General features: G+C 40.3%; 1 pseudogene; it reads left to right on the top strand.

Moving 5' to 3' along the window:
- The window catches only part of LOC140199812 (ADP-ribosylation factor-like protein 13B), a 72925-nt pseudogene that overhangs the window by 19043 nt on the left and 26521 nt on the right, over positions 1 to 27361 (top strand).

Genomic DNA, 27361 nt, shown 5'->3' with positions numbered 1-27361 from the left:
TGTACTAAAATGTTGGGGTGAGCCTAAATTCTGGCAAAGAAGTGTTAAGGTAGTACAAAATCTATTTCCTTTTTGAAAATATGGTTGCCGATGAAAAAAAACTATTCTTACATCAGATGTGGTTTTGATTATCAAAGACTTGCATGCTAAAGATAAGCTCTTGGTTTCCTAATCTCTGAAGCTGATTGAAGGCTGGATTTTGGAGTTGTATTCTATGGTCTTGTTTCTTCTACCAAATCAATTTATAACTGAAAGGGTCATGGATGGATCATCCATCATTATTCCCCTGTTATCAGTGACTATGTCTAAGAAGTTAGGAAGCTAACCACTACATTCCATACAAAAAAACCCCTCACCATTACTAGTAATAGGGAATGAGTCCCACAGAAGACTCCTTTCTCCAATGAAAGCCGTAAGAGTTTTCATTGATCCTCTTTGGCCTTCCATTCCTTTGTTGGTGCAAAAGACCCTGGCTTGATTCTAGTGAATGTTCATTGGATAAGTATTCAGAGGACAAGACTATTGATCCAAAGAGATGGGAAACTTAAATTCCAGTGAAAAAGAAAGATAATTGTAATTTAAAAAATGGAGTGTCTGGATTGCTATATAAAAATGCTTAGGCAGATGCACCTACGTTCTTCCTTTGTCCTCAGTTCAGTTCACGTGTGGAATATAATAAAAGAAATTAAAGAAGCTTGTATTCAAATGATAATATCCATAATGGAGGGCATGTAAGCTAAATAATGCCATCAAGAAGAATACCTGAGATTATTATCCAGTATGATATGCAGGTGACCATAGACTGACCAAAGTGGTTGAGTTTTAAAGCCATTAGAAATAGCAAGCCATTTAGCTTGGGGAGATAATTTTAATCATCTTTGAAAATAAATCTTGGTCTTCTAGTAACGTCTAGAACAACTGAACAACTTAAAGAATCTAAAGCACATTGAAGAAAGAACCTGCATTAATTTTCCATCACTATCTCTTAATGGTTTAAGTATTTGGAAGGAAGATATCAAGTTTCATAATGGCCTTGATTTGGGACAGAAATGTTAGCAATGTCATTGACGTTCATTGCTACTGCTCTATGAATTTAAACCAACTGTGGTTTTCATGCATACATGATAATGTTGAATTGAAAAATTTCTATTGGAGATTTGCTTTGCCTTTGCACATTGTGCTGTATGCAGTAAGGATGAAATTAATCGAACAAATGCAAACGTAAGCTTTTAGCAAACAAATCTCACTGTAACATACACTGAATAACTTATACTTGGTTAAACAAGGTCTAAGTGAGTTTTTAATAGTGAACTAAGCTGTAATGACTTTTTAGCAACCTCTAAGGCAATAAAACATTAATTTTATGTTTGTGCAGTGTAATTTCCTTTCTGAATATTAAAAATTTAAGGGATTTTAAATCAAGCAATGGAGATCAGAAATTCACTTACATGGAGCAACGTTTTTGTTCCTTACACAGGTAAATACCTTCTAAAACATATGAATAAGCAGATACATAAAAGTTGCTGGTGAACGCAGCAGGCCAGGCAGCATCTCTAGGAAGAGGTGCAGTTGACGTTTTAGGCCGAGACCCGTCGTCAGGAACGAAGGGTCTCGGCCTGAAACGTCGACTGCACCTCTTCCTAGAGATGCTGCCTGGCCTGCTGCGTTCACCAGCAGCTTTTATGTGTGTTGCTTGAATTTCCAGCATCTGCAGAATTCCTGTTGTTTGAATAAGCAGATAGCAGATTGCATACAACACACCTTGTGTTTTTTACTGCAAAAGTAGTTTTTACAAGTGAGGCCTATAATCAGTGTGGATCATTCCCACTAAAACATTTTAATTGGAAAATTAAGGCCTCCTTCAGTGCTGGTCAGAAGGGACTAACTTTATTTTATCCTTTACATTGAACTCCAAAATAGATGGATCGCTTATGGATTTTCATTACAGTCTGATTTCAACCACCAACCCACTCCCCCTCCCACTCCTCATCCCCCATCCTTCTACCCCTCTCCCCCCTCTCCCCCCTCCCTTCTCTCCTCTTCTCTCTCTGTAATGCATCTATTTCTTTTAGAGCAATGGCTCCCCTTATAATTGTATCTGAACTATAACTTACCTATCTGCATTCATTCTCTCTCTTTCCCCCCCTCCCCCCTCCCCCCACCCCTCTCTCCCCCACTCTCTCCCTCTCCTCCTCTCTCCTCCCTCTCTCTCCCCCACCCCCTCTCCCTTCTCTCCTCTTCTCTCTCTCTAATGGGTCTATTTCTTTTACAGCAATGGCTCTCCTTATAACTGCATCTGAACTGATAACTTACCAATCTGCATTCATTCTCTCTCTCTCTCTCTCTCTCTCTCTCTCTCTCCCCCCCCCCATGTGAATACTGCAGTTAAAGCCATTCTGTGTGCATGCTTTTAATTATTTGATATGTAGCTGCACAGACAAAACACTGTGTAAAGTCATGAGGGGCATAGATAAATGATAGAGTCAAAGGTCAGAAGGGAAGGATTTAATAGGAATTTGCTAGGCAACATTTTTATAGCCAAGTGGGTATGTACAGTGTATGGAATTAGCTGCCAGAGCAAGTGGTTGAGGCATATACAACACAATTTTGAAAAGACATTTGGAGAGGTACATTGATAGGAAGAGTTTTGAAGTATATGGGCCAACTGCAGGCATATGCGACGAACTTGGATGAGCATCTGGGCTGATATGGACCAGTTGGTCTGAAGGGCCTGTTTCCATTCTTTTTGACTCATCCCCATTAGCAACTCCATCCAGCACCTGAACACACTGTGCTCCAGCTCACTGCCTTAGATTTGGAATGATACGTTCATTGTTGAAAAGGCCTTCCTTTGCTTTTGGGTTTGTGTATTTCTCTGCAGAAGGACCTCACACAAAATTGGTGGAGGAGCCTCAAACACCTTTATTACAAAGTATTACTGGCATGCAGGTATTACTAGCACATACGCTAAAAAGTTATTTTTTAATGATACTTCAGCTTCCACTTTAATCATTTACATATGTTTGTATCTATATTGGGCATTTTGTGCATATATATGAAACATTTTTACTTTAGTTTGATGCATGAAAGAATTTTTAATATGTCAGCCAGCTTGATGATGCCCCACCTACTGGGTACCAGAGAAACAAATGAACAGACATTTTCACAGCAGCAGGTGCAGAGAAAAGGGAAGTTTTTGCACAGAAATCGTAGATCAGTGAGGTTGAGCTTTTTAGGAGGTAGGAGGAAATAGCATTGACTTGCGGCTGATAACAAATTATTAGCCACAAAATATTGTGCTCAGCTACAGGCACCAAGGTATTCTGGGCATGTTAAGTCAGCAAAACAATTCTCACATAAACTATGGAAGACATCAAAGACTTCTGATTTTTCTTTTTGCATTAATGTTGTGACACACACTTCCAAGGGACTGTGTTGCTTAAATTCTGAGAAAAATAATTTGTTCCTCCCATGTCATCTATAAAACACATCTGGCTTTTATCTCACGTTAAGCACGTTAAGACTGGTCATGGAAATAAACTATTTTGAACAATAAAAGCCTATATCTGTTGTTTCAAAAGCATGTGTAACTACCCCAACCCCACCTGATGTCAATGAGAGCTCATTTGTTTTGCTGACTCTAAGTAAAATGTTATTGTCATGACACCATGTTACTGAGCTATCTCCTTCCTGTACTCAAACTCACCATTATTTGAGTAACAACCGCTACAGTGCAAGCTTGTAGGTGGAGTTGGGGCAGAATCGGGCCACACAGTCATGAGAGAGCAGGCAGTAGAATAGAGTGCTGAGGACACAACCTTGTACAACATCAGCGCTGACAATAATTGTGGTAAGGGTGTTATTGGCTATCCTACTGATTGTGCTCTGCTGGTCAGGAAATTGAGCATCCAGTGGCAAGGGGAGATATTGACTCCTAGGTCTTAGAGTTTGGTGATGAGTTTGTTTGCAATTATAGTATTAAAGGTGGAGCTGTAGTTAATAAGCAATAGTCTAATGTAGGTGCCTTTACTTTCTAGATGTAAACAATTTGCATGAAAATATTGATAGATAGAGAATACAAAATATAGCAGATAAAATATATGAGGGAAGATAACTTGTTCACTTTTGAAGGAAGAGTGATAAAATTGATTTTTATTTAAATAGAGAAAGACTGCAGAAAGTTGCAATACTGAGGGATTCTCATTAAAGAAACACAAAAGGCTAGTATATCCAGGTGCACAAGATGGTTAATGATGCTGACTACTATTTGAGGATGGTTGGAGTATAACAGAAATGAAGTGTTATATAATTTTAATGAAGAACTAGTTATATTATTGAGTGTTTTGCTTCCCTTATTCATGACAAGATATAACTGGAGGCAGTTTAGAAAAGGTTCGCTGAGATTCCCTCTAAATTTTTTTTAACTTCTGTGTGGACCAACCATTGCTCTGAGCAGGAAACTTTTACATAGATTGAAAGCTGCACGGCACTTTAAATTGTTAAATGTTAAGAAAATTATAGCTGTACAGCAACAAGAACTATGTGTGCGGGAGCATTTCAGTTGCTGCGTGGCCATGCACCCCTGCAGCTTAGAGGGAACAGTGACTGGGATGATCCTATGTGTATGGGGGTAATGATCCTTTGAGGAAAGGTTGAACAGGCTGGGACTATACATCAATGGAATTTAAAATAATGATGGATGATCTAACTGAATCACCTCAAGTCCTTAGAGGGCTGGACAGGATAAAAAGTTATAAAAAGGTTTTCCTTTGTAAGAGAGTCTAGGAAAGAGAATGTAGTCTCATTTAAGACCAAGAAGAGGAAGAACTTCTGCCCTCAAAGTGTTGTGAGTCTTTGAAATTCTTTACTGCAGAAAACAGTGGTGGTTGAATCCTGGAATGTATTCAAAGCTGAGTTAGCTCAGTAAATGAATCAAGGAATCTGGGTATAGTGTGGGAAAATGGACTTGTAGAATGTCAAATCAGCCATGATCGTATTAAAGGGCAGAGCAGGCTCAGTAGATCAAAAAGTGCACTTCCATTGCTGTTCTTGTGGTCTCAAAGGCCCACTCCTAAAAGAGCTAGTGAAATCAATAAACAATGTTTTCAATACCTTGCATGTTATAAGTGATGGCTAATTCTCACACAAACATAGACATGCCCTTCCAAATGCTATGGTACTTAGTAAAATTATAGTATCATTTTATTGCATTTTGGTGTCTTAATTTTATTCATTTACAATATGGGTTTTTTTTAGAGTTGCATCTTATTTGAAGATTAAGACATCTTGTTCAACAATGGCAGCTCAAATGACAGAGCAGGAAAAATCAGTCATCTGATTACAAGCACTTTGACACCAAAACAAAATTTACACAAAGGTAAATATTAAAATATGCTGCTTCTCTATGTATTTGTTATTCCCTTATAAGATTGCCAGAGAATTTGAATAAAATATTGCACAGTGGGTAATTGCAATTAAACATTTACTGTATATCATTCAAATTTAATTCCTTTTAAAATAATCTCAATATTGTGACCAATTGTTTTTAAATAGCTAAAATCTGTCTTAACAAGACTTGGGGAAAAAAGATTTTTTATTTGTTTACATCTAAAATGTAAATTTGATGTATTAATATACTGTCAGGATCATTTCTTTATTCAGAAGCTATATTTGTTTATTTTCACAAATATCTTGCTGGTTTAATTTCTGGTAACTATATCTTATTACTAAAATATCAAATGTTGCATTCTGTAAGTAACTTTCTTATCAGTTTTATTTAGGAAGTTGTAATTGTCTTTTTGAGTTGTCAGTCATCTGCATGTAACATTCAGTTTTTTTCTGTGTATGTTTTACTGTTAGTAGGTATAATATGAAGAAATGAAAAAAATTATTACTTAGCTTTGAACATTTAACATAAAGCACATCGTTTTATTCCCAGCTGACTGTTCAATTTTGTACGTTGGAAAATTGATGTAACTAACTTCATCAAAACTTCCCATGAGGAACGTTATAACCAAAAGGTAACATCATACAACTGTGTGCTCGATAGACCAATGTTTGAGCATACTTAATAAGGCGATTAAGTTTAACCACATAATTGTTGTGACTAAAGTTACATGTAAACCAGAATATGTAAAAGCATTAGGAGTCCTCCATTCAAACGCATTAATAAACATGTTTTTAAACATAATTTGATGGCACTGTTATTGTTTTGGAGAAGAACGTACTAATTGTTCCCTACCTGCTTGTGTGATTATAATATGGTGCTGAATGGACAGTTGAGTCATGCTGTGTGTCTGTTTTGCAGTAACAACATTGTCACCTTCTGCCCAATTATTGTCTTAATCTAAATATCTGCCTAGCAAATAAACCACTAACCTTTTGGATAGATATTGTCACTCACTGCATTGCTACAGTGATCAATTGTGAATTTCCATCTTAGTGATTCATTTGATCACTTAAGCCTGTGAATCTAGTTTAAACATACAGGGAGATGCTTGTATCAGGCAGGCATCTTGAATTCAATTTTTATGTCAGTGCTAATATGAGATCTGGGCAGAGACTGAATGGATTAACAGAGCAATGAAACATAGCTAAGCAACAATATCAGAGCTGTGTAATTCTGCAGCATCTGGTCATGACTTTTGTGAGCATGTAAACTGCTAGCAAAAGAAGATGGCCTGAATTTGAATACATAATGGCTGAAATCAGGATCTTCAAGTATAGATACAGTACAGGATTTACTGAGCAATGTGAAAATGATCCGGATATGTTCACAAAACATAGGACACATTCAATCCACCCAATTAGTTTACACTCAAACATCAACAAAGTAATGGATGGTGTCAGAAACAGAATTATAAAGTGATAATTGAGCATCAGTGCGAAGGTTGGGTACCCAAAGGGCCACTGGCTTCAGAGCACACCACAGCCAAGTGTGATCAAGGAGCTGAGTTGCAAACAGAAGGTGAGCATGCCTGACCTTGACATCATGGCAACCTTTGACAAAGGGGCACAAGCAGGAAAGCACTCCAATGGACAGAGTTGTACATTGCACAAAGGAAGATCATCATGGTTTTGGAAGTCAATCGACCCAGCCCAATGACATCATGATAGGATTTCCTCAGGGTCAAACATCGTCAGCTGTTTTATCAGTGACCTACCTTCCACATTAAGGTCAGAAGTAAGGATATTTTCTGATGATTTTTGATGATAAGTTACTTTAAAAATGAAGTGGTCCACACCTAAATCCAGAATGACCTGAGCCATCATAAGTGGCAGATAACATTTGCACCATAATGTGCTAGGGAAATGTTACTTCCATCAAGAAAACTCAGCTACACGACATTTAATAGCATTATCACTGTTCAGTTCACCACCATCAACAACCTGGGGGTCATCAATGATCAGAATATCAACTGGACCAACCTCATAAACACAGTGGCTACAAAGCTGGTCAAAGGCTGGATATTTTGTTGTGAACAATTTACCTCTAACACCTTAGGGCCTTTCCACCATCTAAAGCAACAAGTCAATAACATGATGGAATACCCTCTGCGTGCCTGGATGAGTGAGGCCCCAATGACTCAGGAAGATCAACAGCGTCTAAGATAAATCCACTTGCTTAATCATTATCCTATCCACCACCTTAAAAATGTATTCTCCCTATCACTATTTACAGTAATATAATGTGTGCTATCAAAAACATGCATTTGCTTCCCCAAGCTGCTCCCAAATCTATTACCTTTATTTATCTATACTCCCAAGGAGAACAGGGCATTAAGTGCATGTTCCCCTCAGGTCACACAACATCCTGATTTAGAAGTACTCTATTTATCCATTCTTTCTTCATTCCTCACTACAAACCTGGAATCCCTATGTTACAGGGTTCCTTGGGGTACGATCACAAAAATATCTTCAGTAGTTCAAGAATGCAGCTCAACCCCACACCCTCTTATACTAGTCAGGCCACACTTGGGAGTATTGTTAACAGTTTTGGGGCCCATATCTCAGAAAGGATGTGTTGTCGTTGGAGAGAGTACAGAGGAGGTTCACAAGGGTGATTATGGGAATGAAAGGGTTAACACATGAGAAGCGTTTGGCAGCTTTGGGCATGAATTTAGAAGAATGTGGGGGGCATCTCATTGAAACCTACTGAACGTTGAAAGGACTAGATAGGTTGGATGTGGAGAGAATGTTTCCTATGGTGGGGGTATCCAGACCTAAAGGGCAGAGCCTCTTGTTACTTGTTACGTACACCTGTTCGGGCACATTCTCCAGATACCATATAAGGTAACTGTAGACTTCAGCCATGAGCAGATGTCATCACATGGTTCCCAACCTTCACAGAGTGTTTCAACCCTTAACCATGGCACTCTCCAGTTGGTGGGCAGGCAGTGGTGTACAAATCACTGCCCATCTGCTCCTGGCTTCCAGCTCCCCTCCTCTCACCTACTCCAAATCCAACAAGAGGCTCGTTCTGCCTACGAGCTGCTTGTTTTTTGCTCCTTTCATCCAGGCCCAGAGCTGACAACAACCGCCATGCTGATTTGGCTGGGAAACCTCTGCAGTCGATCTCCACGGGGAACAACCATGCCTGTCATCCCTTGTCTCTACCCTCCTGCACTAAGGGCTGATACTTCAAGGCCTTTCTCCCATGGGCCTCTTCCCATCCCTTCCCCTACAGCACAGTCAGCTCAACCAGAATTATTTCCTGTCTTCAGTTGACCACAGTACAACGTCCGGGCATAGGGTTGTGTGCACCACATCCGGGAACTGCAATCTCCTTCCCACATAGACCCTCATCTCCCAGGACCTGGCCGTTAGCAGCAGATTGGGCTTTGGTTGTTTGGTTACGAAAGGGGTCTTGCCGGACAGCACTGGGGTGCAAGCAGGATATCGCTATTAAGTATTTATCAAGCTTTAATGAGGGCCACATTGGATTAAGGAAGTGTAGTATGCATGTCAGCTGCAGAAAGTAATTTAAAAATGCTGGATGTTGAGCAAGCTCAGGCCCTCAGGATATGTACTGGTGCATTCAGAACATCACCTATATCAGCTCTTCAAGTCGAAATGGGGGAAGTACCATTAAGACTTAGAAGAATAAAGCTAATGCTAAATTACTGGGTTAACGTCATGGGACATAACGACTCACATCCAGCTAAAGCTATATTAAGACTGCTGGGAACATAATAAGTCAAATTATAGTAGCTTTGAATGGATCGGGGATGCAGCAGCACAAAAATATTGTCCACACAAAATGGTATATAGCCCTGCAGTTCCAATATCTGATGTTCCTCCATGGCTCTTTACAATGCATACAGCAGATAAAAACCTGCAACAACTTTTAAAAAAAGAAGTCCAACTATAGAATCAAACAGATAGTACAAGAATACAAAGACTTGCATTTTAGAAATGAACTTGTAATATTTACAGATGGATCAAAAGACCCTAGATCTGGCCACACAGGTATTGCAGTCTACATTCCTCAGTGCAAAACCAGTATCAGAAAAAGAACATCAAACCATTTATCAGTGTATACAATGGAATTAATGGCACTACTGAATGCATTATCTTGGACGGAAGAAAATATTATCAAAAAGGCTGTAACCTGTTCAGACGGTTTATCTGCATTAACCTCGATCAAATCAAGAAAATCAGAAAGTAGACAGGATATTTTATTGGAGATTCTATGCAAGTTATATACACTGACCAAAAAAGGGGTAGGAGTAAGCTTTCTTTGGATTCCTGCTCATTGTGAAGTGGAGGGTAATGAAAAGGTGGATAGTATAGCTGAACAATCGCTCAAATCATCTATAATAGCGGTCCAGATCGCTCTCAGCAAAGCGGAAGTCAAGAGCATTATTAAAACACGTATTGAGGAGACATGGCAGAAGGATTGGGATGAGATTAGATTTGATTAGATTAGATTAGATTATAAAGACTCACAGTCCTCTTTATTGTCATTTTTATTGTCAGAGTGTAACAGGGAGACAACTGTACAAAATACAGAGGAAAGTCAGATACAAAAGATTGTCAAGTGAATATAGAAAGACAAAAATGATCGTCAGTTGTCTGAGAATTGGACACACTAGTCTTAATTACTCAATACACAAAATAGAGAAACATGCAGCTGGGTTGTGTGAATACTGTAATCAACCAGATACAGTTGAACATGTATTGATAAAATGAAAGAAGTATCAAAAAGAAAGAGTGAAGATGATAGGAGTACTTAAGATAAACAAAAAAACTGATGTGGATATAGAAGACACCTTAAGTGGGAATTCAAGAGAAATACAGATCTGTATCATGAAGTGTCTGAAAGACCCGGATTTGTTATATGGAATATAGGGAATGCAATTCTTTTCCCTTCTCCTGCTTATCTAACGATCCACACTCCAGTCTAGCAGGTGGTGGTAATGCACCTTAAAGCTGGTTTGCCAACCGCCATTAAACAACACAAGAAGAAGAAGAAGAAGGAGGCCTGGCTCCCTCTTTGATGAAGGTGATGGGCTTCCTCAGATCTGTGCCAGCCATCCTCTTCTTGCATCTCTCTCACTCTAGTGTGTCAGCAAGAGCCAGAAGCACCTTATCATGGCGCCACGTATACCGTCCTTGAGTTAGAGCTGTTTTACACCCGGACAGTATATGAGCCAGTGTCCCCTTTTGACCACAGGGCTTACAGTTCAGGTCCTCTCTCATCTCCCATGTGTACAGATGTAATGGCGAAGGAAGGGTGTCATACACGGATCACAAGAGGAAGGAAATACGGAAGGGCTCCAGACTCCTTAACTCTGCCCATGAGATCTTGCGCTTGGGCAGATCCCATTTTGTCCAGGCACCCTGGGACCCTTGTTCTACTGCCTTTGACATCCGCTTCTTTTCCTCACGGATCCGTACTTCTGCCTGTACCATGTCACGCCTGTTCCTTATGCTTGAATTGAATGGCGACCTTTTAGAACAGAGGTAAGGAGGAATTCTTTTAGCCAGAGAGTCGTAAATCTGTGGAATGTTCTGCCACAGACTCTGGTGGAGGCCAAGTCTGTGCAGATATTTAAGGTGGAAGTTGATCGTTTCCTGATCGATCAAGGCATCAAAGGATATGACGAGAAGGCAGGTGTATGGGGTTGGGTGGGATCTGGGATCAGCCATGATGGAATGGCAGAGCAGACTTGATGGGCTGAATGGCCTAATTCTGCTGCTATGTCTTATAGTCTGATGGTCTTAACCACAAAATAATCTGCAGATGCTGTTGTCAAAGGAACACTCACAATGCACTGGAGGAACTCAGCAGGTCAGTCAGCATCAGTTGAAAAGATTAGTCGACGTTTCGGGCCGAAACCCTTTGTCGGCCCGAAACGTCGGCTAATCTTTTCAATTGATGCTGACTGACCTGCTGAGTTCCTCCAGCGCATTGTGAGTGTTCGTCTGATGGTCTTGTGGTCTCTCAAGTACAACCTGCCTTGGCAGCAATGTTATAATCCTAAAAAATAAATAAATGCAATACTTTTCTGAGACAGTTACCTAAGATCTATCATCTTTGGCATATGGTCATTATTTGGCAGATTAGATAATTCTCTTCGATACAGATATGTGGCATTTTTCAGGGGAGCAATTAAATCATTTTAAGCTTCTTGCAATAAGGAGTCATAAACAGAATAAAATTTCCATTTTTGGATGTTCAATAGCGTTGTCTCTGCGGAGTAGACAGTGGGCTGTTTTAATTACAGACACGAGCATTAGGTTGGTTTTGTTTTATATTTAAGAAGTGATTCAAATGCTGAGACTAATTTAGGAAAATCACATGCTCTTTTGACCTGTCCATTAATTTCTACTCAATGTGGGAAACACTTGCCTTGAAAATGCTAGGCCTATTTGGCACCATTTGTGCCATTTTCTACCATTACTGATTTATAGGTATTAAATGCCGCACCACTGTAATGTTGATGGAAACAATAAATGTTTGTGATGAATAGGGTAACAATTAACGAATCGCTGTGTACATCATGATTGCATAAAGAGCATCAAATACTCTTTGGTGGCCCCTTTAAAGGCACTGAAAACATACTCTGATAACATCCTTTTTCTGGTATATTGAAGGATTAATTTTCACTCTTAGAGGCCAGTTCTAAGTCCTCATTTTTTAAAATTTTCTGTTGCAGGTTTGCCATTCCTTTCACCCTATTTCTAAAGAGGTTAAAAGTGAACTCTAAATATCTGGAAGGTGTCACATTAACTGCGATCTTCCTGCCATCACAGGAGTTATTCAGCATTTCCAGCATTGCCTTCTTTTTTATTTCATATTTCCAATGTTTGCACTTGGGTTTTTAGTTTATATTTTTATAGTTCCTTCGGAATACCATCCTCTGGTACATATGGAGGACAAGCTGGACAAGAGGGTCACCGTACTGATGTGCCAGGACTAGTATTTACAGGATCCGCTCTGCTAGTACTGGGTTAAGGAAAGAAACCAAGATATCTTACAGTGCCTAAGAAGTACTTATAAAAATCACAAAGATGCTGCATTTTCTTTTGTAGTGTCTCCATTAAATAGCATTACTAAGAGTATGACGACACATAAAATAAATGAAAGAACGTTGCCAATGCAGACATCATGCATTACAATGGAATTTCTCACTATCTCATAGATCTAACAGATCACCTTCAGTATCCTCCAGATGCGGTTAAGATGCTTTAAGGCAAAAAGCATCTCCACTCCTCTGTATGTGACAGGGTACCATGGGTGCAAGCAGTGTTCTCTGATTCAGTGCACTGATATCCCTAGGGTCATCATCCTCAGGTCATTGGAGTGCATACTGGATAGTGGAAATTATTGCCTGTTAACTTTTCTTTTTCATTTTATGATTTGATCTTTTTTTTAGATTATGAGGACACGCTGTCCTCTCTTATTGTCATTTAGTAATGCATGCATTAAGAAATGATACAATGTTCCTCTGATCTGATCGTCAGTTGTTTCCCACTCTCTAAAAAGAATGCACAGTTGATGAATTTAGTTCACTTCGATGAGAAGGTTCCGAGATGTCTAAATATCTCTTTACAGATTAATAGAAAAGGTTAAAAAATTGTAATAGACGGAAAAGCATGAAACCTATATTTTCTGATATGTAGGGTCTGCAGTGATGCACGATTTAAAATCTGGTCTGCTGAAATAATAAGTTCCAGTTCTTTCGCATCACTTCCATAATCTACCGACGGACGAGAGTGAAATGAGGGATTCACTCGGTGCGGCTGCGCTAAAATGCTAATACAGGGCCGGAGCGAGCGGCTTGAAATGTAGTGACGTCACTGAGCTGCCAGGTGACGTACATCTCGTTACAATGTTGCCGGGACAACGATGAATCACAATAACCACGTGGTTGCAAGCGCGGCAAAAACTTAGCATTCGTGTTTGACACAGCTAGTAGCGAGCGAACGGCAATCACGGTTACGACAGAGTGGTGAGCATCCAGGAACCGAGCTCGGGTGAGATCAGTGCGGCTTGGAGCCGAGTGTACCTCCCGTAACTCTCTTCAAAGCAGGAATGGTGGAGGCCGGCGCCGCTGCAGAAAGCAGTCGCAGAGATTTGTTGCGTGGTTTAGTTGGGCGGCGTGAACTTCATCTTTTCTTTGTCCGAGATTGGGGTTAACCACTGGAGGCTTTCATCGGTACTTTGGGGAGGTTCAGGGAATCCCTGAAGACATCTCGCCTGCTGAAGATCTTTAGTGGGGTGGAGGGGGCGTCGCTTTGGACATTATTTCACTTGAAATTATTTCACAAAATCATTTTTGCTGCAAATCTTACATATTTTTGTGATGTTTTTGATTTGTTTCAAATAAATTACTTTACCGAGTAAGTTATTCATAGATTGCACGTTATTATTGGGTTAGCACTGCTCATGGATAATAGCGTTCCGTTAATATGTTTCAGAATCACTCATCTCTAATGTCATACTTTGTTTTCTTTGCTTACTATCTTCACCCTACTTGCTTTGTCAAAGTAGCCCTATGATGTGAACGATCATTGTATTTGTATTCTATGACAAAGATTTGCCTGAAAGTGACATTAGGATTTTTTTTTTCACTCAGCCAAAGGTTATGATCTGGAATTCATCTCTTACTAGCTCTTCTTTCAGTTAGTCCTGACGAAGGGTCTCGGCCCGAAATGTCGACTGTACCTCTTCCTAGAGAAGCTCCCAGGACCCAGGTTATTGAGAGAGGCAAGAGGTAAGATTGCTGGGGCCTTGACCAATATCTTCCTGTCCTCCCTAGCCAATATGGAAGTTATAGATCTGGGTTGTAGTTCCACTTCAATGGTAGGAATGTTACACAGGTTGATAGGTTGAGTTCAGGAGTTGGGAAGTTGTGTTGAATCTTTATATAGACCACATCTAGAGTATTGCATTCAGTTCCAGTTGCCCCTTTATAGGAATGATGTTGGGGCTTTGGAGAGGGTACAGATGAGCTTTAGCAGGATACTGCTTGAATTGGATTACATTGCTATAGGAGATGTTGGACAAAATTGCAATGTTTTCTCTGGAATGGTGGAGGCTGAGGAGAGTCTTATAGAGGTTTATAAGATTATGAGAGGCGTAACTATGAGCGGCCAGTGTATTGTTCACAGGGTTGAAATGCCTCATATTAGAGGGCATGTATTTAATGTGAGAAGGGGTAAGTTCAGAGGAGATACGCGGGGTTAGTGCTTTTACACAGAGACTGGAGGGTGCTTGGAGTGCATTGCTTGGGGTGATAGTGGAGCCAAGTACAATCATGGCATCCAAGAGGCTCTTATATAGTTGAATGAATGTGCAGGAAGTGGAAAAATATGGCATTGGGTAACTTGGATAATTAATATGGAGGTTTACCAGTAAATTAATTAAAAAATCATTCTTACTGGAAATCTGAAACAAAAACATAAATGCTGAGTATGTTCATTAGGTCAGGCAGTGACAGTGTTTTGTTTCTCTTTCCACTGATGCAACCTGATTTGCTGAGAATGCATACAGGTGTATTTTGCATTTGCCAACCTAGGTTGAAAGGGCTTGGTCATTAATGCCCAAACTAAAATTTAATTTACGTTTTCTTCATACTTTAAACTTTAGTCATTTTTTTTGCATGAAGTAGCATAGAGTTTGTTATTTCTAATTTTGAAAGTGCTTTCTTGTAAATGAGTTGATGTAAGCTCTCTTTATTCTGTTGCAGATACTGATTTCTAGTTGGTTTATCTGCAGCTGAAGTTTGATCCTGCAGTATTTCAGAGAAGAAATGTTTAGTCTCCTGACTAATTGTTGCTGCTGGCTGAAACGTTGGCGAGAACCTGTCAGGTATGATTTTAAATTTGCTTTGACTGAATTTCTTGTCAACAACGCTACATGATTGATCTGTGTACAATTGGATTGGAAAAGCAACTTCTCCTGAATGACAAGCTTCATTCTAATAAAGCCAAGGATATTTCCAAAATAAACTCCCCTCAAAAATGCAGTATTTTTCAAAAAGTTGCACAGCAATAATTCCTATCTGTATGTCAGACAGCAACATAAATTATACTATCAAAGGAAGGGAATTCGCCATTTCTAACATTAAATATTTACCTAATATTCTAGTTGTGCTTCAGTGTCTTTAGCGCTCTCAGTTATTTGTTATCAATGTAAGTTTGCTTGTGATTAATCTATTAATGTTGCTTAGATGTCTATGTGGTTAAAAACAAGTGGGTATGAATGGGGAAAGGTAATTGTTCACCTCAAAATTAATATTAGCGTTAGGCACATAAGATACAAAAAGAGGGTACCATGAATGCTGACAATAGAATCATTTGTTTTCAATCATCATTTTCATTTAACACTTAAATTATTTTTTATGCATGGAAGAACTGGGTTATGGGCACAGTGAGTAAATTTTTCTGTGGGTTGAATGCTACAATTTGTTTCTCTTTCTTATCTCCAGCGAAATTGGACATTCTCCCACATCTGTACTAACCTCGTGCAGATGCAAGTCTTCAACTCTCTTGGTTCACCTTGTCCTAATACTTTAGTATTTCCATCCCCCATCAAAAAGGTGTTAAGTCTCCATATTTTCTCTTTTAGCTCCTCCCACTTTCTCCAAACTCGGGGTGTAGCCCTCAGGGCCGTATTTAGTGGGTCCGGGGCCCCTGGGCTGGAGGCCCTGATGGGCCCCTGCCGACACCGTAAAATGCTACTGTACCAAGCAAAAAAAAGGCAAGAACAAGAGCAAAGGTCGTACTGGTCTAAATATCAAAGCTGATCCTGCATTTCTAAATTTCTGTATGTGCACCTTCAAAGACGGGTCAAACTCACTTATTACCTCTAGAATGCCCATGTAGTTGCCGTTACAGGCCTGCCAAATATGTCACTGGAACCTTCGATAGCCAGTCCCCTCTCGATCAAAAACTTCACAACCACCACCTCTCTTCTCAATACGTCGGTCCAGTAGACACACTCTGCCTCAAACTGTTTTTGCAGTTCTGTATCTATTCTTCCGCTGTCAGACGCTAGTGTAACATAGGTCAGTATTGTTTTCCTGGGTGTTCGCTATTTTCATGCTCTCCTATGCGCTCAGCGGCATGTTTCCAGTCGTAAAGCCAGTTTCGAGGATGGACTGACAGTTACCATCACTGAAGATGCGGCAAAACAAAACAGACAGCCAGTGGAAGGGGAATATAAGAGCCATTGCCTTGATACGTACTCACCATTTACCAGCTTCTGAAAGTGAAATTTGGAGAAAAAACCTCTCTGCTGTTTGTCTACTCGTTCCGAAGCTATGATATCCACATCGTTATTCTGGCAGGACTCCGGGCCTTTCTTAGCCCAGTACACTCGGACTGGATCATCTAACGTTTCCTTTCTCCAGCAGGCAGGATCAGTGCTGTAAGGATCCTCAGTAGCGGTAACGTTAACATTAATGGTTAATGTTAATTAAAGGTTAATGACTTGGTTGTTCGGAGGCCTCTGTGGTCGAGAATCCCAAAGTCATGCTCTCTGCCTCTTCAACGTTAGCTGCTGGCAAGGACGGTGGTCCTGTGCTAACGCTGGTTGTGAAAAGTAATTTAAAATAGAAACATGCACTAGCACATACACACATGATATTACAGTATAACAAATGAAACATAGGAGAACTGAATCTGCCACCAGTATAGATGATAAGCCAATGATCAAGTATCAAAAGTAATGCAGCACATTTATTTTACAGGAAGGTTACTCTACTAATGGTGGGATTGGATAATGCTGGAAAAACTGCAACTATAAAAGGGATTCAAGGAGGTAAGCAATCTCTGGAAAGACATTACGTTTTTACTCTAATTCTCTTCTAGTTGTAGGATTCAAAACACTAAGTTTAACTCAATTTTATCTAATAGGTTCAAAGGTCAAGTTTGATATCAGAGAAATGTATACAATATACATCCTGAAATGCTTTTTCTTCGCAAAACACCCACAAAAACAGAGAAGTGCCCCAAAGGATGAATGATAGTTAAATGTGAGAACCCCAAAGTCCACCCCCAAGCTCCCCCCGCATGTAAGTGGCAGTGAGCAACGATCCCCCCTCCCCCAAACAGCAAAAATAAATTCTCATCGGTACAATCACCGAACCCAAGCGTGTGCTAAGCAATAGCAAAGACACAGATCAAAGTTACCCCAAAAGCTTTCCATTTCATCCGAGTTCGACAACCCACAGGTTCTCTCTCTCCCTGGCAAGGGAGAGGGAGGTGTCCCCCATTTTCACGGCAAGCGGGAGACATAACAACAACTCGCTGGCTTACGATCTTAAAAGTCCATTTCGTCGCTTTTCTCGAGCTTTGTGTCCAAAGATGGCAAAGACCTTGGGTCTTCGGGCCCACGGTGAAAGATTTTCTGGCCTCCCCGACGGCACACGAGTCTTCGGCTGTGACACTGACCCTCCCCTCGATCCACCCGTCTCCAGAGCCCCAAGATCTTAGGCTTTCGAACACGATTCAGATTCTCAGGCCAAACTCTTGGCATGTCGAATAGCGGCCAGTCATGGAACCCCGAGAACGGGTCCCATTCCTGCAAAGAACCGAAGCCTGTGTGTAACTCCAGGTCAGGTTCTTCAAAAGAACCCTGAAAGGAAAAATAAAGATATTAAAGGTAGAAAAGTAGAAATAGAGCTGTTTCCAAAGATGCAAGCAAAGGAGTCGCCATTAAGCGCCATCATTCCTCCTAAGCTCCACCCCAATTCCTCTTGCTATACTCTGAACTTAGTTTAATCACTTGATCATTTAACTATGCTGTAGTTACAACTGGAAAGCTGGAAGGAAAAAGAAGCAGAGGCAAGCAGAGAATGAAAATGATAGATGGAATAATATCGTGGTTAGAAACAGGGGAGGCAACAACTACAATTCGGAGGGTTAGGGACCATGATGGATGGAGGGACATGATCGCCCACGCCGAATGGCAAGGCACCTGAAATATTGTAGAAGCATTAGTTTCAGCTAAGGATGCTTTGTACTTGCTTAGAAGAAAGCATGTTTGATAAATCTAATAGATTATGGGAAATCATCAAGATTATTATTCAGTGACCCTATGTATCATAGACTTTTAATTTGGTGGCCAATACGTTATAATAGAATCTTGCAGTCTGACTTTTTTTTGAATGTAGCTACTGCCATAGAATTGTATCTTTTAATGTACATTGAAAATAATCAAGAGTATTGAAGAGGGAACTATGAAAATGAAACTTGTACAGTCATTGTGAAATTTTATTTCACGATTATTCTCGAGAGCAAGTTATGGATTGGTGCCAAAAAGCCTGTAAATGTGCTGTCTCCTGAGCCTATTTCAAACTTTTTTGGTTTCAACAGTATGTCTGAAATGAATATAAATGCTATAATTTCCTATACTTCAGAGTGGTCCTTAAATTAAATATCAGATGCTTATATAATATGAGTTATTATATGCAAGTTAACCTTTAGGGAATCTTTGACAAGGATTCCCAAGTCCCTCTGCACTTTGTTCATTCTACATTATATTCCATCTGCCACTTCTTTGCCCAATCCCCCAATACAAGTCCTTTTGCAAACACTCTGCTTCCTCAACATTACCTGCCTTTCCACCTATCTTTGTATCATCTGCAAACTTAGCCACAAAGCCATCAATTCCTTCGTCCAGGTTATTGACATACAATGTGAAAAGAAGAGGTCCCAACACTGACCCCTGCGGCACATCACTCGTCACTGGCAGCCAACCAGAAAAGGCCCCCTTTATTCCCACTCCGCCTTTTGCCCGTCAGTCAATCTTCTATCTATTTTCTGTAATACCTTGGGTTCTTGCTTTGTTAAACAACCTCATGTGACACCTTGTCAAAGGCCTTTTAAAAATCAAACTACACAACATCCACCTATTCACCTTTGTCTATCCTGCCTGTTATTTCCTCAAAGAATTCCAACAGCTTTGTCAGGCAAGATTTCCCCTTTAGAAAATCACGCTGACTTTGGCCTGTTTTATCATGTGCCTCCATGAAATCTCATCTTAATAAACTCCAGCATCTTTCCAACCACTGAAGGCAGTCTACATGGCTTACAATTTCCTTTCTTCTATCTCCCTCCCTTCTTGAAGAGTGGAATGACATATGCTATTTTCCAGTCTTTAGGAACCCGCACAATGTTATTTTGCAATTGTGATCACTATTGATTTTTCTAACATGACAATACACAGGGCATTAAGTCTTTTCTGATTTTGTAGGGTAGAGCTTTTAAATTGGCTGCATGTTTTGATGGTTGGGGTTTAGTTAAATATACACCACAGATTATCTGCCATCGTGTTTGCAGGGTTAATTGGCAGTTTGCACTTTTTAGGGCTAGAGTTATCAGATGACCTATTCCTTCCTTTAGATAAGTGTTCACGTTTTAAAGTGGAAATTCAGATATTGTACATGTATATCATATAATCATATTTGTCACAAATCTCCACATAATATTTATCGGAGGTATACACTTATAGAAAGAAGAGGAAAGAAAGAACAATCAAAAGAAGAAAACTATGTACAGAGTAGGGAGTGATTTTTTTACAACACATTCATTGATTGTGAGAATAAAATCAGGCCTATGAGGTGCTATGTAGTTAAACCATTTTTTCCAGTATGAATAAAATTGTTCCAACTTATAATTAACAGATGTTGTTATCTTCTCCATGTTGTAAATGTCCATTGTAATTTCCATCCATACATTTAAAATTGGGCTCTCTTGAGATAACCATTTCCTGGTAAGGGTCTTTTTACCAGCCACCAGCAGTACATTCATTAAATATTTATATTTATCTCTTTTCAACCATTCTTGAGGTATATACCCAAACTATATGGTCTTACTCTCTAAGTGTATTTATCTGTTAGTATATCATAGAAATTTGCAGAATATAACTTAATCGATCCGAACAAATAAGAACCAAGAGAAGTGAATAATGTAACAAAAGGTAATGAAAGTGTGGTTCCAAGGCTGGGGTCTCTAGATGACCCTGGGTTGGGCTAGAAGAAAAGTCTAGCTGTGGGGGATAGCCCCTCCTACCTGTGGGTTGAGGGCCCCTGTTGCAGTACCTATAATAAGTAAAAAAACTCTGTCCATTACACAGAAATGATTTCCCTGTGTATTCCTCCCATGTATATATTCTCATTTAGGTGGGGTAAAAGGAATGAATAAATGAATTTTTAAAAAAATTGAGTAATATAAAATCAACATTATAACATGTATTTCTCGAGACAGGTATATCACCGTCTATTTTTGCTTCCGTTTAGTTTATCAGCACTTTTAAAGTTAGCCAAACCTTATGGCTCTTCTGGAGGAGGTGAGGGCTGCCCTCAGAACTGACCGTCTCTTCCTAAAATCCTCCTCGCGTCCTTCTCCCGTCCCCTGCTTTCTAGGTTCTCTTACTATTTCCCAAGCAGCTCGGGACAACTGCTCAGCCAGAGTTTCTCTTGGTTTGAACATGCTAATGGGCAGTCCTCCGTTGTTCATGTCTGTAGTCGCCTCCTCCACCTTCTGGTCCAGATACACCCCTTCTTGGTAAAATACCCTCAGTTTAGCAGGGTACAGGATTTGGAATTTAATCTTTTCTTGCTTTAATATCCGTTTCGCTTCAGAATATTCCTTCCATTTCTGTAGGACCGCTGGAGGATAATCATGATCGGAGTATATTAACTTCCCGTTCCAAAGCACTTTCTTCTTACCCCAGGCCCTTTGTAGGATCTCCGCCTTGCTCTTGAATTGAAGGAATTTAAGTACTATGGAGTGCGGTTTACCTTCTCTGTCTCCGGGAGGCCACTGGACAAGCGAATGATGCGCCCTTTCAATTTCAGTCTCCATAGTCTGAGGAATCTCCAGCACTTCCCGCAGCAGCTTGTCTACAAAGTCCATCATCGACAATCCCTCCACTCCTTTGGGAACATTATAAATCCTGATACTTTTCCGACACGATCTTCCCTCCTGGTCAAGCAATTTACTTTCCTGTTGATTTAATATTTTTATCATCTTAATTAGTATCTGTTCCACGTCTTGCACGCGATCTTCCATCTTCTCAATTCGAGTCTCTGCCACCACTATTTCCTGATTGACGTTGGCGAGCTCTGACTTTATATCATTGAGTTGCTGCTTTATATCTTTTTGGACTTCCCTTATCTCTTCCAGAATCTTTATCATATTTGCCGCTTCGCCCGCACGAAGCCCAGCGTCAGCTTCGCCGCCACACGCACGTGTAGGAGAGCCGCGCGTTGTACCTCTCTCTTGCATAGGCTCCGCAGTAGTGCTTTTTTTCATCTCGATTCTTTCTCCCCATTCTTGCCCCCCTTATCAATTCTGATATTTTCAAAAGATCTTATACTTGATAGATTAACTGGGCAAAATACGCATTTTTCCGGAGGAGCTGTTGATTTAAGCTGCCATTCTGAACGATGACGTCACCGGAACCTATTGTGGTGTTTCTAAGTCCTGTACCTTTTTCTTGCTGGCTCTTGGAGAACATGATATAAGGGTATATTTTAAAATCTAGTAATCATGTTTTCCTTATTTTCTGCTTAACATAGTATAACGGACAATAAGCTGCAGTTCTAAATTCAGATTGGATTATGAGACACATCTTTTTGGTCTGTAGTTAGACTCTGAACCTGTCCTGTTAAGTTTCTATTTCATGACGTTCGCCTTTGGCTTCCTGTACTACTATAATATAGCTCACACAAACAACAGGAATTCTGCAGATGTTGAGTATTGAGGCAACACACATCAAAGTTGCTGGTGAACGCAGCAGGCCAGGCAGCATCTCTAGGAAGAGGTACAGTCGATGTTTCAGGCCGAGACCTTTCGTCAGGACTAACTGAAGGAAGAGGTAGTAAGAGATTTGAAAGTGGGAGGGGGAGGGATGGAGCCAACAGCTGGACAGCTGATTGGCAAAGGGGATATGAGAGGATCATGGGACAGGAGGCCCAGGGAGAAAGACAGGGGGGGTGGGGTGGGGGGGAACCCAGAGGATGGGCAAGGGGTACAGCCAGAGGGACAGAGGGAGAAAAAGGAGAGTGAGAGAAAGAATGTGTGTCTAACTTCTGCTAATGCCCCACCTCCCCCTCGTACCCCATTCGTTATTTATTTTTATACATACATTCTTTCTCTCACTCTCCTTTTTCTCCTTCTGTCCCTCTGGCTGTACCCCTTGCCCATCCTCTGGGTTCCCCTCCCCCTTGGCTTTCTCCCTGGGCCTCCTGTCCCATGATCCTCTCATATCCCCTTTGCCAATCACCTGTCCAGCTCTTGGCTCCATCCCTCCCCCTCCTGTCTTCTCCTATCATTTTGGATCTCCCCCTCCCCCTCCCACTTTGAAATGTCTTACTAACTCTTCCTTCAGTTAGTGCTGACGAAGGGTCTCGGCCTGAAACGTCGACTGTACCTCTTCCTTGAGATGCTGCCTGGCCTGCTGCGTTCACCAGCAACTTTGAGGTGTGTTGCTGTGATATAGCTCAATGGAAGGTTGTGGAGCAGTACCTAATGAGTAGTTACTTTGTAAGCTTTGACTGATCAATTGTATTCCATTATTCTGGTCATAATTAATTTTGCCCTTTCTATTATTTTGAGACATTTCCTTTGTCATTTACAACTCATCTGGACTCTTGTCCCGTCATCATTCCATCATTTCATTTAATTCCTCTAGCCTTTCACTTTATTGTAGACCTTCTGTTTTATTCATTGCTCCCCTATCCATTTTTGAAAGCAATAATATCTCCAGCAGTTTGCATCTTTTTGTATAATGTCTTAAATATACCATAAAGATATAGGGGTGTTTGTCAAAAGAAACAGAAAATTGCCAATGAGCCACAGGTGAATTACAGCAGATGACCCTACACTTGGTCAGATGGAGATTTTAAACAGCCTACCAAATATGGGAAGAGCTACAGAAGTATTGTGATAAAACAGTTCTCTAACAGAAAAGTTAGATGAACAGAGAAGATTTGGTGCCTGTATAACTGGTCCAGGTATGAGGTTGGATCACCCTGGGCGCAGAGCCGATTTGAAGAGCTCGAGAGTGGCTTCAGGCTGGATGGCGAAATATGGGCCCAGATTGAGTCGCTAGATGGTGTGGTCTAGGCCTGGAGCCTTTCACTGCCACTGTGTCCTAGTGTGAGGTACAATTTGCTGTTTAGACAATTTTAACGCTGACCCAGATCGGAGGCGAGAGCGGATTCTTGCTCGTTCTCTGTGATGGTCACTCCTTTCACCCGGGTTCCAGAGCCTTTCACTATTTAGCTAATTGGTCAATTTAAACACCAGCCCAAATAGACTGGAAAGATAGGGTGTTGGCATCTGGGGTGATAGCCAATTTTGCTCACTGTCTGTGATGGTCACTCCTCTCCATAGCATTGAGGCTATGAAGACTGCCCTGGCTGCTGTGCTCTGTGCCTGCTAATATGTTTAACTGCTCAGCAAAGCTTTGGGTCGACTCCGGGTTACTCCGTGGTTCAGATCTGAGGACTCAATTTTGGTTTGGAATATTGTCGTTCGCTTCAATTGTTTGCATGATTTGTGTGTGTTTTTTTTCTTTCTCTTGCGCATTGGGTGTTGGTCTTTTTACTTTTCTTCTTTAACTGAGTTCTTTTGGCTTTCTTGCTTTGTGGCTACCTGTGAGCAAGCAAATCTCAGGATTGTATAATTTATACATTCTTTGATAATAAATGTATTTGAACTTGATATAAAGAGGAGATTCTAGAGCTTTAGCAGTTGAAGGTATAGCTGCCATTGGTGAAGTGGAATGAAGTTTCTTGTGTAAGAAGCCATATATAGACATACTGAGGGAGAATGCTGAAGAAGTTACTGAAAAGAAAATGGATGCAATTATAGAAAGATTCGAAATGGTGATGAGGGTTTAAAAATGTATCTGTTGCTTAGGAATGGTATAGATCAGAGAATGCTGAGTGAATGGACTTGCTTTTGAGTTAAGATGTCCTCAGGTTATCTAATATACATAGAGAGATGCCGCTCTCCAAGTCCACGCCAACCATCAGCCACCCATTTCCAGGAGTCGTACATTAACCCAATTTTTAAAAAATTCTTTCTACATTCTCATCAACGTCTACCTCTATACCCCAGCCGATCTAGATTCCACCATCTACACATTTGGGGCAGTTTACAGTGCCAATTAATTTACCAACCCACGTGTCTTTGAGATGCTGTTCCCCACAGATGCTTCCTCTGCTTAAACATATAAATGCTTTCTTGTTTTTTTATTTCATATCTCTGACACCTGTAGTTCTTAAATTTTCTTTTTGTTTTTTTTTACAGAGCCTCCATATTTTACAGATCCAACAGTGGGGTTTTCAAGAGTTGATATAAAACAGGGGAAATTCGAAGTCACCATTTATGACTTAGGTGGCGGGAGAAACATCAGATCTATCTGGAAGAACTATTATGCTGAATCCTTTGGCGTTATTTTCGTTGTGGACTCCAGTGATATTATTCGAATGGAAATAGTTAAAAAAGCTGTGACTGACGTCATAAGGCATCCTGGGATTTCTGGAAAACCTGTGCTTGTGTAAGTGTCTCATCTGAATATAAAACAAAGCCCATCTCTTTGCGATGTTTACTTCCTCCAATTCCTGGAAAAGTAATAACACACAGTGCAGTATTATGTCTGATAGCAAGAAGCTGAATCTCTAGTAGCTAAACCTTTGGGCTCCTCTGCTTCTCCGGACTCAATTGCAAAATTTCCTGTTTTGCTGTAGGGCACAGAATGGAAATACTTGATCTTGGGCCATTATGATCAAGGCATTGGATTTATCATGTCAGCTTAACAAATTCAAACAAAGGAGAAAAGCAAACATTTCAATTATTATGTTGACAGCTGAGTTTTACAATGTAATATTTCATATTGACTGTACTGGGTCTTTTTTTTTTGTTAAATTTAAAATGGCTTCTTTTGTTATGTTATACTGGGGAATGCTGAGAAAGTCTCTAGATAGACAGTTGCTTGGGTTATTATAGATAGCAGGGTGCTAATAGCCAATGTGTGGTCATGTATCCTTTTGATTTCGGATATAATGCTGTATCATATGACTGTGGACGGGGTTTTTGGCGGGGAGTCGGAGGAGAGACGAGGAGGACGGTGGACGTGCGGAGAGGCTGCGGTCGATCACTTCGGGTGATCCCGAGCCGTGAGTCGACAGGATTCGGGTGGTCGTCCGGAATCGATTGAGCTCCAACAGTTGCGTGCAAAGAACTTGGACTTTGATAAGTGTTGGCGTCTTTTTTTTCATTACTTCCTTTTCTGTATCGAATTTATATTAATGTCATAGAATTAGTAATATCTAAAAAGTGTACTTGGTAAAATTTACTGGGTGTGCTGGCTGATGATTGATGTTTGGGCTTGATTCGGGCGGTAACCGATTCCATGGGAAGCGTTGAGGCAGGTGCTGGGTGGGATTTCCCCTGGCCATATACGAGCCAATATAACTGAGCGTTACATACCACTTCATTATTCATTTCTAGATGACTTGTGTGTTGCAGTAAAATAGCTGACTCATTGTCAAAACATCTTTACAGAATTAATGGAATAAGTTGTGTCAGTGGGCACAGTTATTGTTGGCGGGAGGGATAAGACTGAGAATTCAGAGCGTTCTTGAGGGAATTTCACGTGAATGCAGAAGTGATAAACTTCCTGAAAGGTTCTCGCTTTGTTGTTCTGACTACACTCTGACATAGACTGCCAATTTCGTATAGTTTCCTAGCAGTAACAATGGTAAATATTGTCAGCAGATTATTTTTCCATTTTAGTCTCGGAGATAATGTGGTGATTCTGTTGATTCCAGTGAAGAAGAATGTTTCTGAGAGAAACAGTAATGTAGGTTATGTGTAATTAATCTGATTAATTCTGTTTAAGTATGTTAACACAAAATAATCTGCAGATGCTGGGGTCAAAGCAACACTAGAACACAACACGCTAGAGGAACTCAGCAGGTCGGACAGCATCCGTGGAAAAGATTGGTCGACGTTTCGGGCCGGAACCCGTCAGGACAAAGGGTTCTGGCCCGAAATGTCAACCGATCTTTTCCACGGATGCTGTCCGACCTGCTGAGTTCCTCTGGCGTGTTGTGTTTAAGTATGTTTTAGTCTTTAAATGCATTAAAATTAGATTTTTTGGAGAAATGCTTCTTTATTAATTTTTAATAGATTTTGTCTGATACTGAATGTTAATGAATATTGAAGATGTTCACAGTAATTTGATGTCTTTAGGTACTAGGCATTTTTGTAGGCAGAGTTTGCTATTTATGGCCAGGAAAGTCGTGAGGGCATATCGATTAGGAATTAGGTTTGCGCCTCATTTCCAGTGCAATTAAGAGCAGTGAAGCTGGAAATGCAGATGCTCGTGGCGTACTGAGTCAAGCTTGTCTATTACCAGTGCCCTATTGTTCATTCATTTATCCTATCTTGTATATGACTGCTACAGTTTCCAGTAGTGTGTGACCCTGGGTATTTTTTGGGCTTTAGGTTACTGTAGAAATCCAGTAGCTCCTTGTAAACTACTTTTTTATCTCCTAATTTAATCTAGCATTTAACTGGTAAAATAATAAGTTAGCAGCATGCTAAAAAAATGAAATATGGTTTGATGAAGGCAAAGCCTTTATTTGGTCAACCATGTCTGTGAAAAGAACTTGTAATGCAATTGTGACATTATTCGTTTTTCATTTGCATATAAACAGCATCAAGTATCAAATATCTGAAATCATATAAAATTGCTAAGCTAACTCCAGCCTTGTGTAGAAAGTAAGGAAAAATCAGTACTATAGTTGTGCTGATATTTATCCTGTATAGATAGGATAATTAGGAAAGATTGAATAGGTTAGGACTTTATCCCTTGGAATGTATAAGA

Source organism: Mobula birostris, chromosome 6, assembly GCF_030028105.1.
Source record: "Mobula birostris isolate sMobBir1 chromosome 6, sMobBir1.hap1, whole genome shotgun sequence".
Classification (NCBI taxonomy): Eukaryota; Metazoa; Chordata; class Chondrichthyes; order Myliobatiformes; family Myliobatidae; genus Mobula; species Mobula birostris.
This window is presented reverse-complemented; position numbering and strand designations above follow the sequence as displayed.